The following is a 12,466-nucleotide window of genomic DNA, read 5'->3' as shown; positions in this document are numbered from 1 at the left end:
AACTCAGTTTGGGGCATTTAAAAATGTTTTATCACATTCGCTAGAGACGTTTTGTGTAGTCACCACCAAGCCCAATAATGACCATTTTGAAATAAAGCAAAACCTAAGACTAAGACTGGGGACTAGGATACAGGTAGCACTTTAGAATAAGAGTCTTTGCTGGGCCTCAGACCCTCATGTTTTAATCAGGAAAAGCGGGTGGCAGGTCACAAAGATTAGGTTTAACCTTCCTGATATACATCAGATCTCTTGCCCTTTCAACCTTCCAGCAGTGTGAGGAGGCATTCTTTCTGAAACCCATAAATTAGAGGCCAAGGTTTCTTTGCAAAGTGTAATGACAAGATGACAGAATCCCCATGAAGTCTAACTCTTTTCCCTAGACATGAGATTTTTATTTATTTTCTTTGGAACGTTAAGCCATGATCGGTGGGTCAGTGGGAGTCCTGCATGCATTTTTTTTTTTTTTTTTTTGATGAAAATGTGCTCTGGTCATGAGTGCACTCAGCTAAGATTTAAGACCACCCCAAATCCCAAATGACTCTTCCTCGTTTACATGCTTGTTTCAAAACCCACTAAGTAACTTATTTAGGTTCTGAAAGTTATATACAATATAAATCCATCCAGGCTGATGTAAAAAAACCCAGGAGCTGTAAAGCTGGTTTCTATATTGTTTGGACATAATACTGTTCTCAAGTGAAATCATAAGGGAATAGGGCACTTAAAATAGGGTGTCACATTTCAAGGTAATAAATAGCAGATTGATTCTACCTCCCAATTGATCCTGCAGTTTACTTATACACAAGATGGAAAATAAAGAACCAAAGCCACTGTGATTTACTTTGTAGAAATGAGACACTCAGTATTAGCTTAAGTGAATGCAAAGGCTGGCTCTGACAATTTATTACAGGCTCAGTCCAAATGTAGTTTGGATCAAGTTGCACTATTGGCACACACATTTTGCCATGCTTTTAGCATCTCTAGAGTTAAACCCATTTTAGGTCGGTCTCTTTATTTCCTAACATACATTTCATCGTGGTCTTCAAACTAGCCTTGCCATCCAACAACAGATAAAAGGGAAATTCACTCCCTTTCTTTGCTGAACATAGACTATGTTAAATAATGGGACACCATCTTGCCCCTCTCTATGCAGGGGTGGTCTCTAGTATTTAGAAATTGGGATGTGGTCTAGCTGTTTATTTCTGCAATCCCCTTCAATCTTTTTCTCCTTTTCAAGCACAATGTCTTACAACGTAGTTGTCTTGTATTATGAATTGAAAACATGTTTATTTCAAGGATGTTTGGGGAATTGTCCAACATCTTTTGGGGCACCCGTAATCACTATTTTGGAATTATAAGACTTAACCCTGGCTCCTGTCCAGCTGGTGCATCAATGAAGGTATCGATAGCTTTAGTTCATCCTGGAAAAAAACTCCTGAATCATAATTATAAGGAAACTCAATTTTTTGAACTCTCACAATATGCCATAAACTATGACAAGTGCTTGTCAATTCTTGTCAAATACAGTGTTGTCAATTCTCACAACAGTCACATGACGTAGTTTCTAACATTATCCCTATTTTCAGAACAGGAAACAGAGGCTTAGAGAGGTCAAGCAACAGAGGAAGGAATTCAAACCCAAGACTGTCTGATTTCAGAGCCCATGATCTTGATCAGCATGGTATAATACCTTCAAGCAGGGCACACTGATATTGTCCCTGTTCCTAAATTACTAAAAACTACAAATTCCTTGTGGAGCCACTGTTCTTAATTCTCTACTAATATGTTTCATTGAATCAAATTACTCACTTCAAACATGAAGCTGGTGTGAGGGCTCAAGATATTGGTTTAAAATTCCTATTCTCCTGTATTACTTCCCCTTTTGTTTATTTAGTGCCATAATAGGATATTTCAATTTTTTTTCTAATCAATACAATTTTTTACAACTTTGGGAGCTCTTTCTGCCTGCTAATGGACAGCAAAATCTGTTTCAGAACCTAAAAGCTTCCCTATTCACAGCACAGATATGTCTTCCCCTAGGCATTAGAGTTAAGTTATAAAAGGCAAGCATAGCGTACTTGAAACCCTAAAGTAAAAACTAGACATATTATCCAGGAAGTCTGAGAGCTGAGTTTTTCTCCTAATTTTTTTGGCAAATGAGAATACATGAGCATGCATCAATGAAATATAAGGAAATAATTTAATCTCACACATTAAAAAGTATTTTACACTGTAGTGCAACAGACACTTTCAGAAGAGATAGAAGAATCAGAGTCTGAAAGGCTGCCTGCTTCCAGAAGTATGGTGGAATCAATTATTCACTGTATATATGCACAAATGAACACACACACACACACACACACACACCTATAAACACACACAAAAGGATGCTCACATTGAAATTTTAAAAAACTGTGCTGAAAAAAATCAGGGGGAAATTCCTCATATTTTTAAATGAATTACTGACATTCCTTCTTTTAAAAAGTAAAGATTCCCAGAGAGAAGAAAACAAAAGGGAAAGAGGGATCTAAAGAGGAAAGGTAGTACTCAATCTGGCTTTCTCCTTTTAAATGGCTACAGAAGACACAAGGCATGAAAGACAAGGGGACATCAAAACGCCATATCCTTACTGGAAGGGTAAAATAGAAGTGCTCTTTGTATACATGTGCTACATCTGGAAACATCAAGGAAACTGAACAGGATTGCTCCACTTTGAGAATGGATAAAGAGGATTTTTAATCATGAAACTTGTCTCATTGTTGTCCAAAAGTCCCTCAGGCTGAGAACTTGTTTTAAATTGATCCTGAGTTTATGGAGCCCCCAGACAACTGGCCGAGACAAATAAAATATTCTCTGGAAGGATGGAATTCCAAGAAATATAGGCTCACAGTTGAACATCACAGCAACAAGTGGAATTTGAGCTAATTAAACTAAAGCCTATAGAATAACAACAACAAAGCTTTTGGTAATAAAATCATAAAATGCAAAATATAAACAAAGCATGTTTAGTATAATTAGAAAAATATAAGAGGGAGTTAAAATCTGAGTTACGAGCAAGAGAGAATACAAAACAGTAGATTTGGAAAAGTACCAAACTGAATTTCTAAAACTGAAAAACATACACAGTATTTGAAGTTAAAAGCTTAATGGGTATTTTTAATTGTAAATTCTAATTAGCCAAAGGTATGTACTAGATGCTCAACCTGAAGGAATTATCCAGAATGCAGCATGGGGAGACAGGGAAATAAGAGAAAAAGGAAGCACTTAAGAGGAGAGAAAGAGAAGGTCCAACATATGTTTAATCAAGTTTCCAGAAAGACAAGATGAGAAACTGAGGGAGAGGTAAAACTTGAAGGTAATATTTTTCCAAAATTTATGAAAGACACAAACCTTCAATTCAAAAAGCATGAGTCCATTCAAAAACTAAACATTCAACTTGGTATAACAATAACAAATCCAAAAACAGAAGGATGAAAATAATAAAAATAACAGCAGGTATTAATGAGATGGAAAATAAATTTACACTATAGTGTCTCAGTTTCTTTAATGATTATAAGATTATTCTAATTTTCTATTTCTTCTGAGTCAAATTGTTAGTTTACTCTTTCTAAGATTTGTCCATATTATCTATTTTCAAATGTCTTAGACTAAATCATTACTAATTTTATTATCTTTCTAATCTTGACAGCTCTGTGGTTATTCTCATTTTCATTTCTGATGTATTTACGGGCTCCTTTCCTGCCTTTAGTCATAATAAGACTTGTCAAAAGTTTGTCAATTTTATTAGTCCTTTAAGAAAACCACTATTTGGTTTTATTGAAATGTTACAGCGTAAATTTATTTTTCATCTCATTAATACCCGCTGTTATTTTTATTATTTTCATCCTTCTATTTTTGAATTTGTTATTGTCAAGCCAAGTTGAATGTTTAGCTTATTCAACACCACCTTCTGATTTTCTAATATAATCATTTTATCAAAATCTATAATTTTTCATCTAAGAAAGCTTTATCTAATCTCACAAGTTTTTTCAAATAGCATTTTTTATTATTTAGGTCTAAATATATTCTCATTTCTATTAAGGTTTCATCCTTGATTCATGATTATTCTGAGTATGGTTTCTCATGTCTAATCATATGAGATTTGTCTCGTTTCTTTCTATATAAAAGCTTCATTGAGATATAATTCATATATAGTACAACTTACCTGTTAAAGTATAAAATGATTTTTAGTATATCCACAGAGTTGTGCAACCACCACCACACCTATTTTATAATATTTCCATTCCTCCAAAAGAAACCTCATACCCATTAGTAGCACTCCCCATCTCCACACAACCCTCTACCCCTGCACGAGGCAACCAATAATCTACTTTCTGTCCCTACAGATTTGCCTATTCTGGACATTTCATACAATATGAGGTCTTTTTATCTACCAAAAAATTACAAAAATTAAAAAGAGTTTAACAAGGTTGCCTGTTACAAAATATAGAGGTGAATAGCCTTTCTAAACACCATCAACAGCTAGAAAGTATAAAAAAATAGGATTTACAGTAGCAACATAAGACATAAAACATGTAAGAATAAACCAAACAGAAGATCTGCCAGATCCTTAAGGAGGAAATTAGGAAATCATACTGGAAGACATTCTTTAACTACAAGGCAGGATAGAAAACATTAATATAATAAAAAATATAATTTGTCCCCAGATTTCTCTATAGATCAATGTAATTCCATTCAAAATTCCAATGGAGGGCTTCCCCGGTGGCGCAGTGGTTGAGAGTACGCCTGCCGATGCAGGGGACATGGGTTCGTGCCCTGGTCCAGGTGGATCCCACATGCCATGCCGCGGAGCGGCTGGGCCCGTGAGCCACGGCCGCTGAGCCTGCGCGTCCGGAGCCTGTGCTCCGCGACGGGAGAGGCCACAGCAGGGAGAGGCCTGCGTATCGCAAAAAAAAAAAATTCCAATGGAAGTTGAGTTTGACATTCAGTTAAAAATGAATACTCAGGACTGTAAATCTTACCCTTTGGAACAGGGTAAGATTTTTTAAACAAAATTTTAAAATAAAGCATAAATCACAAAGGAAAAGATTAATAAATTATGCTTATCAAAGGACTCCAATAAGGACAGTAAAGAGAGCTCTTAAAATGGAAGATACTTGAAACACATATAACCAGTAAAAGGGTGGTACCCAAAATGTTTAAGAAACTCCTACAAACCAGTGAGAAAAAAGACAAGCAACCCAACAGGAAAATAGGCAGAATTCTTGACCAAACTTTTCAAAACAGGAATCGTGAATTGCCAATAAACATAGGAAAATATGCTGATGGTCATTAAAAACCGGAAATTTCAAATTGAAGCCAAGTGATATTTTATACCTAATGGATTGGCAAAACTTTTAAATGTCGATTGTATTAAATGTGTTGATTATATTAAGTATTACATACTTCTGGTGGAAATGTAAATTAGTTCAACCACGTTGGAAAACGATTTTGCATTTATTATTTAGTACAGTTAAAAACCAAATACCTAAAAATCAGATTTTACACCTAGAAGCACAACCTAGGAAACCTCTCACAGTAGACATTAACAAGGTGATTGATAGCAGCAAAGTTTGTTTTAGCAAAAGCAAAATAAAACGAAAACCTGAAGAAACACAAATATCTATAGATAGGAGAATGGAGATAGGAGAATGGATTACTACCACCAAAAAGTGAAAATTATACTTTCAGTAGCTTCACATCAACATTGATAAGGTTCAAGACAATGCTGAGGGAACAAAGTAACGGATGAAAATCTAACGTAAGAAACCCTTTGCTGGAAAGCATACAAGACTCAACAGATTAGAGATACGCAAGAAAACAAGAGAATGATAAAACAACATTTACATTATGAGAGTTAAATGCGATGCTAATCTATTTCTTAAGTTAGGTTGATGAGTGCGTGCATGTATATTTTATTATTTTTCCTTAACCTTAAAAATTCAATGTAACTACTTTGAATTATTTAATATAAACCATTTTTAAATGTTAAAAAGACAGACTGTTAAAAATAGAAGAGAACCTCAAGGATAATCTTGCAGAGTGATTCTCAAATCATGTGATAACAGTCAGTTGAAATGACTATGATGATGATAATGATGATGGTGACAGTAATACTGGCTTACTCTATGACACACTGTGCTAAGAAGTTAATTATTCCTGATATCGATAGACCAAAGTTGTTGAATGGCTTACCTTCAAAAACTATCAGAGCAGAATCAAGTTTCTTTATATTATTACATCACTTTCACAGAGCGCCTTTAACATCTGCTTTGTTCTTTGGGGAGGGAGGGAAAGAAGAGGCAGTGGGAATTACCCACGATACAGAGCCAACTTAGGCATGCCTTGCTTGATCTGCTATTGCTGGTAAAGCCTGAATAAGAGAGGTGTTTCCATGCACAATTAGATTTCTTTTCCTGAAATTCTTTTCAGACTTTTTTTTTTTCCAGAATCTGGTTGCATTCACGGAACTATGTCACATATGTGTATATTATCCATCTTGCCCACCATGACATAACAGTAGTCATTTAGAAAGTGGTTAGCATTTATTGAACACTGTGTGTTAGGCAGTCATATATTGTCTCATTTAATTCTTATGATAAGAATAAGGGTGGGTACTAATGTTCTCTTTATTAAATTAATGAAGAAACACAAGCCTTAAAAGGTTAAGAAACTTACCAAAGGTTTCAGTGCCCACAAGTGATTGATCTGGGTTTCAACCAGATCTGGTTGATTCTAGAGTCTGATGGCCTGGCCCTCATCCTATTTTTTCTTTCTCAAGAGTTGAAAAGCTCTGATCAAAGACAAGCTCATTATTTTAGAGGCAAGAAAACCGAAGCCTCTAAATAGAGGTAATGATGCAATATGGGTCAAGTTAGGACACCAAAATAGATAATAGATGATAAGCGTGACATTATATTAAAAACTGGGAAAAATAAGTTCAGCTGATTTCTAGCTGTTTCCATATCTGTAAAAGGAGGCTGGACCATCGATGGTTCTTAAGTTTTCTTAGGTCATAGAATCTCTCCCCAGAAGAGAGTACGTGAGTTCACATTCATGCAATATTTTCATATGATGTCGGGGGTCCCCATCCCCTTGAACCTCATCCCGATGTCTTGTCAATATGAGTACGTTTCAGATCAAGAGCCTCTGGACCCCAAAGATGGGAGAAGTCCCTTCCATCTGAATCATTCAGCATTTCTAAAATCCCTCTTTAAATAGCTACTAAAGGGAGCCTTCCTAGCCAGCCACAGGGAAGAGAAGCCACCTTTCCTCCTCAATCCTCCACTATCTGCAAACTGAGAAACTCAGTGGGGCCTCGCCAATATTTCAGTGTCTGCCAAGGAGGGCTTTGTGTCAGGCTTGTTGGCAGTAAACCAGGAAATGAGGGCGGGGGCATTAATAGCCTTTGTAAACAGCACCTTCAAGGTCTTCAATCACCAATTTGAGGGTGTTCACCACCAGGGTGGAAAAAAAAGAGGAAAAAGCCAAACAGGAAACGCAATGAAAGGAGATGAAAGCAGATCAATAAAGAGAGAAACATTTGGTTTGAAGTCTTGCCTTTAAAATAATGGGAACCACCCCCGAGCACCCCCTCCAGAAAGTAATCTGGGGCATTACCACAGCTCTGGCCGTTAGGTGTAATTGCCCCAGATTCCAGACACACAGAGGTTTAGAATTCCAGGGCTTTTGCAAAGAATTCAGTTTGGGGACATACATTTATTACCACCTTTTAAATAGATGTTTCTTAAAAAAAGAATTTACTTAATGTTAGAAGACAATTCTGTGGATTTTATTTTACTTTTCTTCTTCCCAAATTAAGAGGAGGCAAAAGGAGTTATCCTGAGGGCCCACGTTCCAAGGACGGTGCAATGTCACAGTATGGGACTGTGTCTCAAGCTGAATTTCTGGAGCGGACAGGCAATAGGATTTTCACTTAGAGCCTTGAGAGTGAGACACTCGTCCCCATGGTCCCCTAGGTCATTCAGAATCCAACAGCCTCTGCCTAAGGAAACAGGAAGCATTGTCCTTGGAGATGGAAGGACTCTTGAAAAATCGAGCACTGTGGAGGCTTGAAGGAAAACTGGTCCTCCCGGCAGTGCAGGAGTGAGGAAGAAATGGGAACACACTGCACCTCAAGCCTTTAATTTCTTTTTTAGGCATTCATTTTGTTTCTAAGACCTTGAACCAAATGCCTATTTCACGATCACACTTTTTCCTTTCTGTTTTGCAGAGATGAGACAGGAGAATTGAAGGGGCTCTAGAAGGAAGGTGAACGGATTGGAGGTTTAGGAGAAGACAAGGAGACAGAAACACGATTCAATTACACGATGGAAGGGGCCATTATTTTGTGGCGTGAAAAGATGGACATTTCCAATCCCATCCCTAAATCGTTTTCCAACTCCCACCATCTAGAGAGCTCACCCTATCTCTGCGACTGGGAGAGTCTCCAGCAAGAGTTTGGATTTGATGAAAATCCCCAATGCCTTTCCAAATCCTATTTTGCAAATTGAATAGGGCAAAAATCACCCTTTCTGCTCATTTTATAATTCCAGCTATGTTTAAAAATAAGCACCTGTTGTTTTCTTACTACTATCATTCAGCAAAAGGAAGACCATCCATTATTTTGAGTGTAAGATTTGTTCACTCATTAAATAATTGTTTTTTTAAACATTTGCTTTGATTTGGTCTTTTTATGAAGCACTCAACAAATAGACGGCACAGAATAATTTTTTCCTCCCACCCTCCTTCTTTTCCTTCTTTGTAGGCTTCAGACTTTTAGCACACAGACAGGAGAGGCGGAGGGATGGTGGCAAGTTTGGATTGCAAGCACCTTTATATTTATTCTGTTTTTCCTTTTTGTTTTTGTTTTTTTTTGGTTCGGGGGCATTTTACAATGGATGCTTTATGATGCCTAAATTACTTACTCATCTCTCCCTTCCAAATCCCAGTGATTTACAGGTCTTAATTTTATAGATATTCCCTGCAAGACCTCCCCTCTCCCGGAACCTCAAACTTTCTTCACATTCTTCTACGTGAGTCCAGTTTCTGTGGTCACTGGGTCACAGGGCGCTAACTGTCACCATAAACTGTCAAGCTTGCTCCTTCTCTCTTGGGTCTGCTCGAGGGAAGCCCACTTCTATCAGGGCCGTATGTTGCCCCTGGGTGCATATGGGACAGTCAGGCTGGGAAGCGCCCATAGCAAGCCCACTGAGTACTGGTTCTAATTCTCAGTGACACATTGGGCTTAGCTGGAGAATTCTGAAAAATAAAGTTTCCCCGTCCCCACACCCAGAGGTTCTGAGATCAATGGCCTGCATCCCTAGGCACCAGATTGTTTAAAACTTCCTTAGTAGATTCTAATTTGCAGTCAAGTTTGAGAACTACTGCTTTAGAGTCTTTCCATTCCTTCTCAATTGTGATTTTTTTCCCACCTCCACTGACAATTGGAATCAATGATATACCCAGATAGGTGAAAATTTCTGCGCACTTTCTGTCTGCAGGCTTCTGAGATTGGGACTGTTAATAGCCATCAGAGACCCTCACTTTCCCCTGTCCCCCAAGCCTGGGGAAGCTCCTCAGGGCATTATTTATGAAAATAGCGTACACGCTGAGATGAAAATGGCAACCTTACCCTGAAGATCCAAAACCAGTTCTTTTAACAAAGTGTACTCTCTTCTCAGATTCCCTGAAGCCTGTATCAAAACCCAACTCCTCAAATATTGTGACGGGATTTTGCATCAACGTAAGAATCCCTTCCCGCTGCGGTTCGATGCCTCAGCTCGGTGATGTCTGGTGGCACCTTTGTAAGAAGGCCCGGTCTTTGTCAGCCTGAAATTAAATCAGAGCCCAGGAGTCTTCACATTCAGAACCCTAGCGACGTGGTGTTTTGAGAAATGACTGTTCAAGCTTGGTGGGAGTGGGAGAATTCTGAGATTTAATCGCAGGAAATTTCACATGAAAGACATTCAACGAACTCATCAAGCCCTGCCTTCCTAAAATTCTCCTCTTTATGCCAGGTGCAAAGTGGCTTTAACACTCAGAGGCAAAGTATCTCTTACACCATAAAACACTGTTCTGGGTAAACATGACGAGGTTTACTAGAGAGAGTGTAAACTTCCCAGAAAAGATTAGATAATGGCTCCTCGGCAGGTGCAGCACAGACGTCTATGGCCATGGATGGAGATATTTGTGCATGTGTTGATTTAAACACCAACCCTGTAACCCTCTCCTTGAATTAGGAAGATGTGGAGAAAGGGGATTGGATCAGAATGTGGGATTTCATTTGATCCTAGGATTCACTGCAGATCCCGAGACCCATCTAAACACTGACAAATCTAAGAGCATGATGCCAGATGAATTTGCAAGTGGAAAGTGCAACTGATACATTTAATAACCGTGAAAGGAAACGTTCTCCATAGCACACTCTTAGGACTTGCAAGTTCTCAGGTTCTTGCAAGTTGTGGAAAGTGGGGGAAATGGTTTTTCTCACTTGCGAATGGTTTGGCCCAACACCAATAAATTACTCATTGAAACTCTGGCAGACAAGGCAGGTTAAAACTGTGGCTTTGGCTTTGCCTGAATTTCCATGACCTTTGAGTAGACTTCCAGGACACATGATGTTACCCTTATCAGATTCCCTGCCCCTTCACCACATACAGAATCTCAACCAGAACCCCTGTTTAGATGGAAATGCCATCCTTTATTACAGTGAGGATTTAATCTAATAAAATAGTCCTTCATAATGGTTGCACTTGGCTTTAATTAGCTCTTTCCAATTTCCTTTGAAATTTCAGGTGGGATGAGTAGAAAGAGGGACTTCATCTGTGTGAAAGATGCTGTTAAAGTGAAGAGGAAAGGCAGAGAACACAGAGATACACGAGAGTTTTCCACTCCTAGGTTCACAGAAAAATGCCTTCTCCAACCTAGACATGGCTGCAGTCACCATGTTTTCTTTTTATGAGCAGTGGAACAAACTGAAGGCCAGTGGGGCTACAACTAACTAAGGATACAGCAACACTTTGGGGAAACCAAAGGCCTTTTTGGACACTGGGAAATCAAGATTCTACAAGATAATGATTTGTCCATCCAAGAATTCTGATTAGAATACTTAATCCTGTTGTCTTTTTGTTTTTTTCTTTTAAATTAAAAAAGTTCAAGAGCTAATAAATGTGCATGGAACATTCTAAATAGAACAAAAGGGCATGCAATTACAAGTAGGCTCCTTTCCACGAGTATCCTCCAGACGTATCCTTCAGAGTATCCTCTGAAGGTAGGTGCACCTTCATCTTGAAATCCAGCCTTAGGACATGGAGCCAGATGCAAAGACCATGCCAGCTGCCTTGACGTTCTTCAAACAGCTGATGACACAAGGCAGGCAGTTTACAGGCTCATCCTACAGCCTAAAGAGATGGGGACTACTATTTACTAAGGGCTGTGGGTCCCACATTTGTTACCACATTTAACTTCATCAATACCATGTCAGGACCAACTATGCAATTTGTAAGGCTCAGCGCAAAGTAAAAATATAGAAGGCCCTTGTGCAAAAGTTAAGAATTTCCAGACGGCGCTGGCAGAGCACTAAAGCAAGTGAGGGGCCCTTCCTGACTGCGCAGGTTGCCCCCCCACGGAACGAGGCCTGCACCGCTCATTAGGGGAGTGTTATTATCCCCAGTGAACAGATGAGAGGAGGAGGCCCACAGAGGCAGTATGGCTTGTTCAAGGTTGTTGGGCCAGTGAGGGTCACAAGCCATACTCAAGCCCAGTGTATCGGACCAAAGGCTGCAGCCTGTCTGCAAACTTGAGTGTCTTAGCCCCTGAACCTTCCAAGGACATCTTCCTGGGCCAATGGGGCAAGTCACTATTCAGTAACGTTCCTATGGTTCACTCAGAAAGGAGTCTGCCTGGGAAATGTTTGGGGTATCGGCACATTATGGTAATTCAAGCTGAATTACAATTCTTATCTTGGATTATAAAATGCCATTCAGGGTGCAAGTTCATAGATGAATCAAGTTTATTTATAATAAGTATGTCTAGTCAAAATAGGAGAACTACTTAACATTATAATTAAAACTGATACATATCTAGTTGAAAAACTATCCAGTCCCTAAAACACTTCCACAGGAGATGGCTACATACTTTGGCACAAAATCTCCCTGCCCCTTCCAAAACATGTCATTTTTTATTCTGAATGGGAGATTGTAACTTTTCCCACAATATCATATCAAACAGAAGTGCAGCATTATGCATTCAATAAACCTCAGCATCAGGCAGCCTGGGCATCAACTGCACTTGTGTTGTAAGCTGAGACTCAAGGAAACATTTATTTATTTAAAATATTTTTGCCCATAAGTTAAGACAAACAGCAATATTTCATTTCACTGTGTTTTAAGACAGCCCTGTAGACAGAATCCTGCAGACCAAGGCTATG

This window comes from Leucopleurus acutus (assembly GCF_964270905.1).
Source record: "Leucopleurus acutus genome assembly, chromosome: 20".
Lineage (NCBI taxonomy): Eukaryota > Metazoa > Chordata > Mammalia > Artiodactyla > Delphinidae > Leucopleurus > Leucopleurus acutus.
This window is presented reverse-complemented; position numbering follows the sequence as displayed.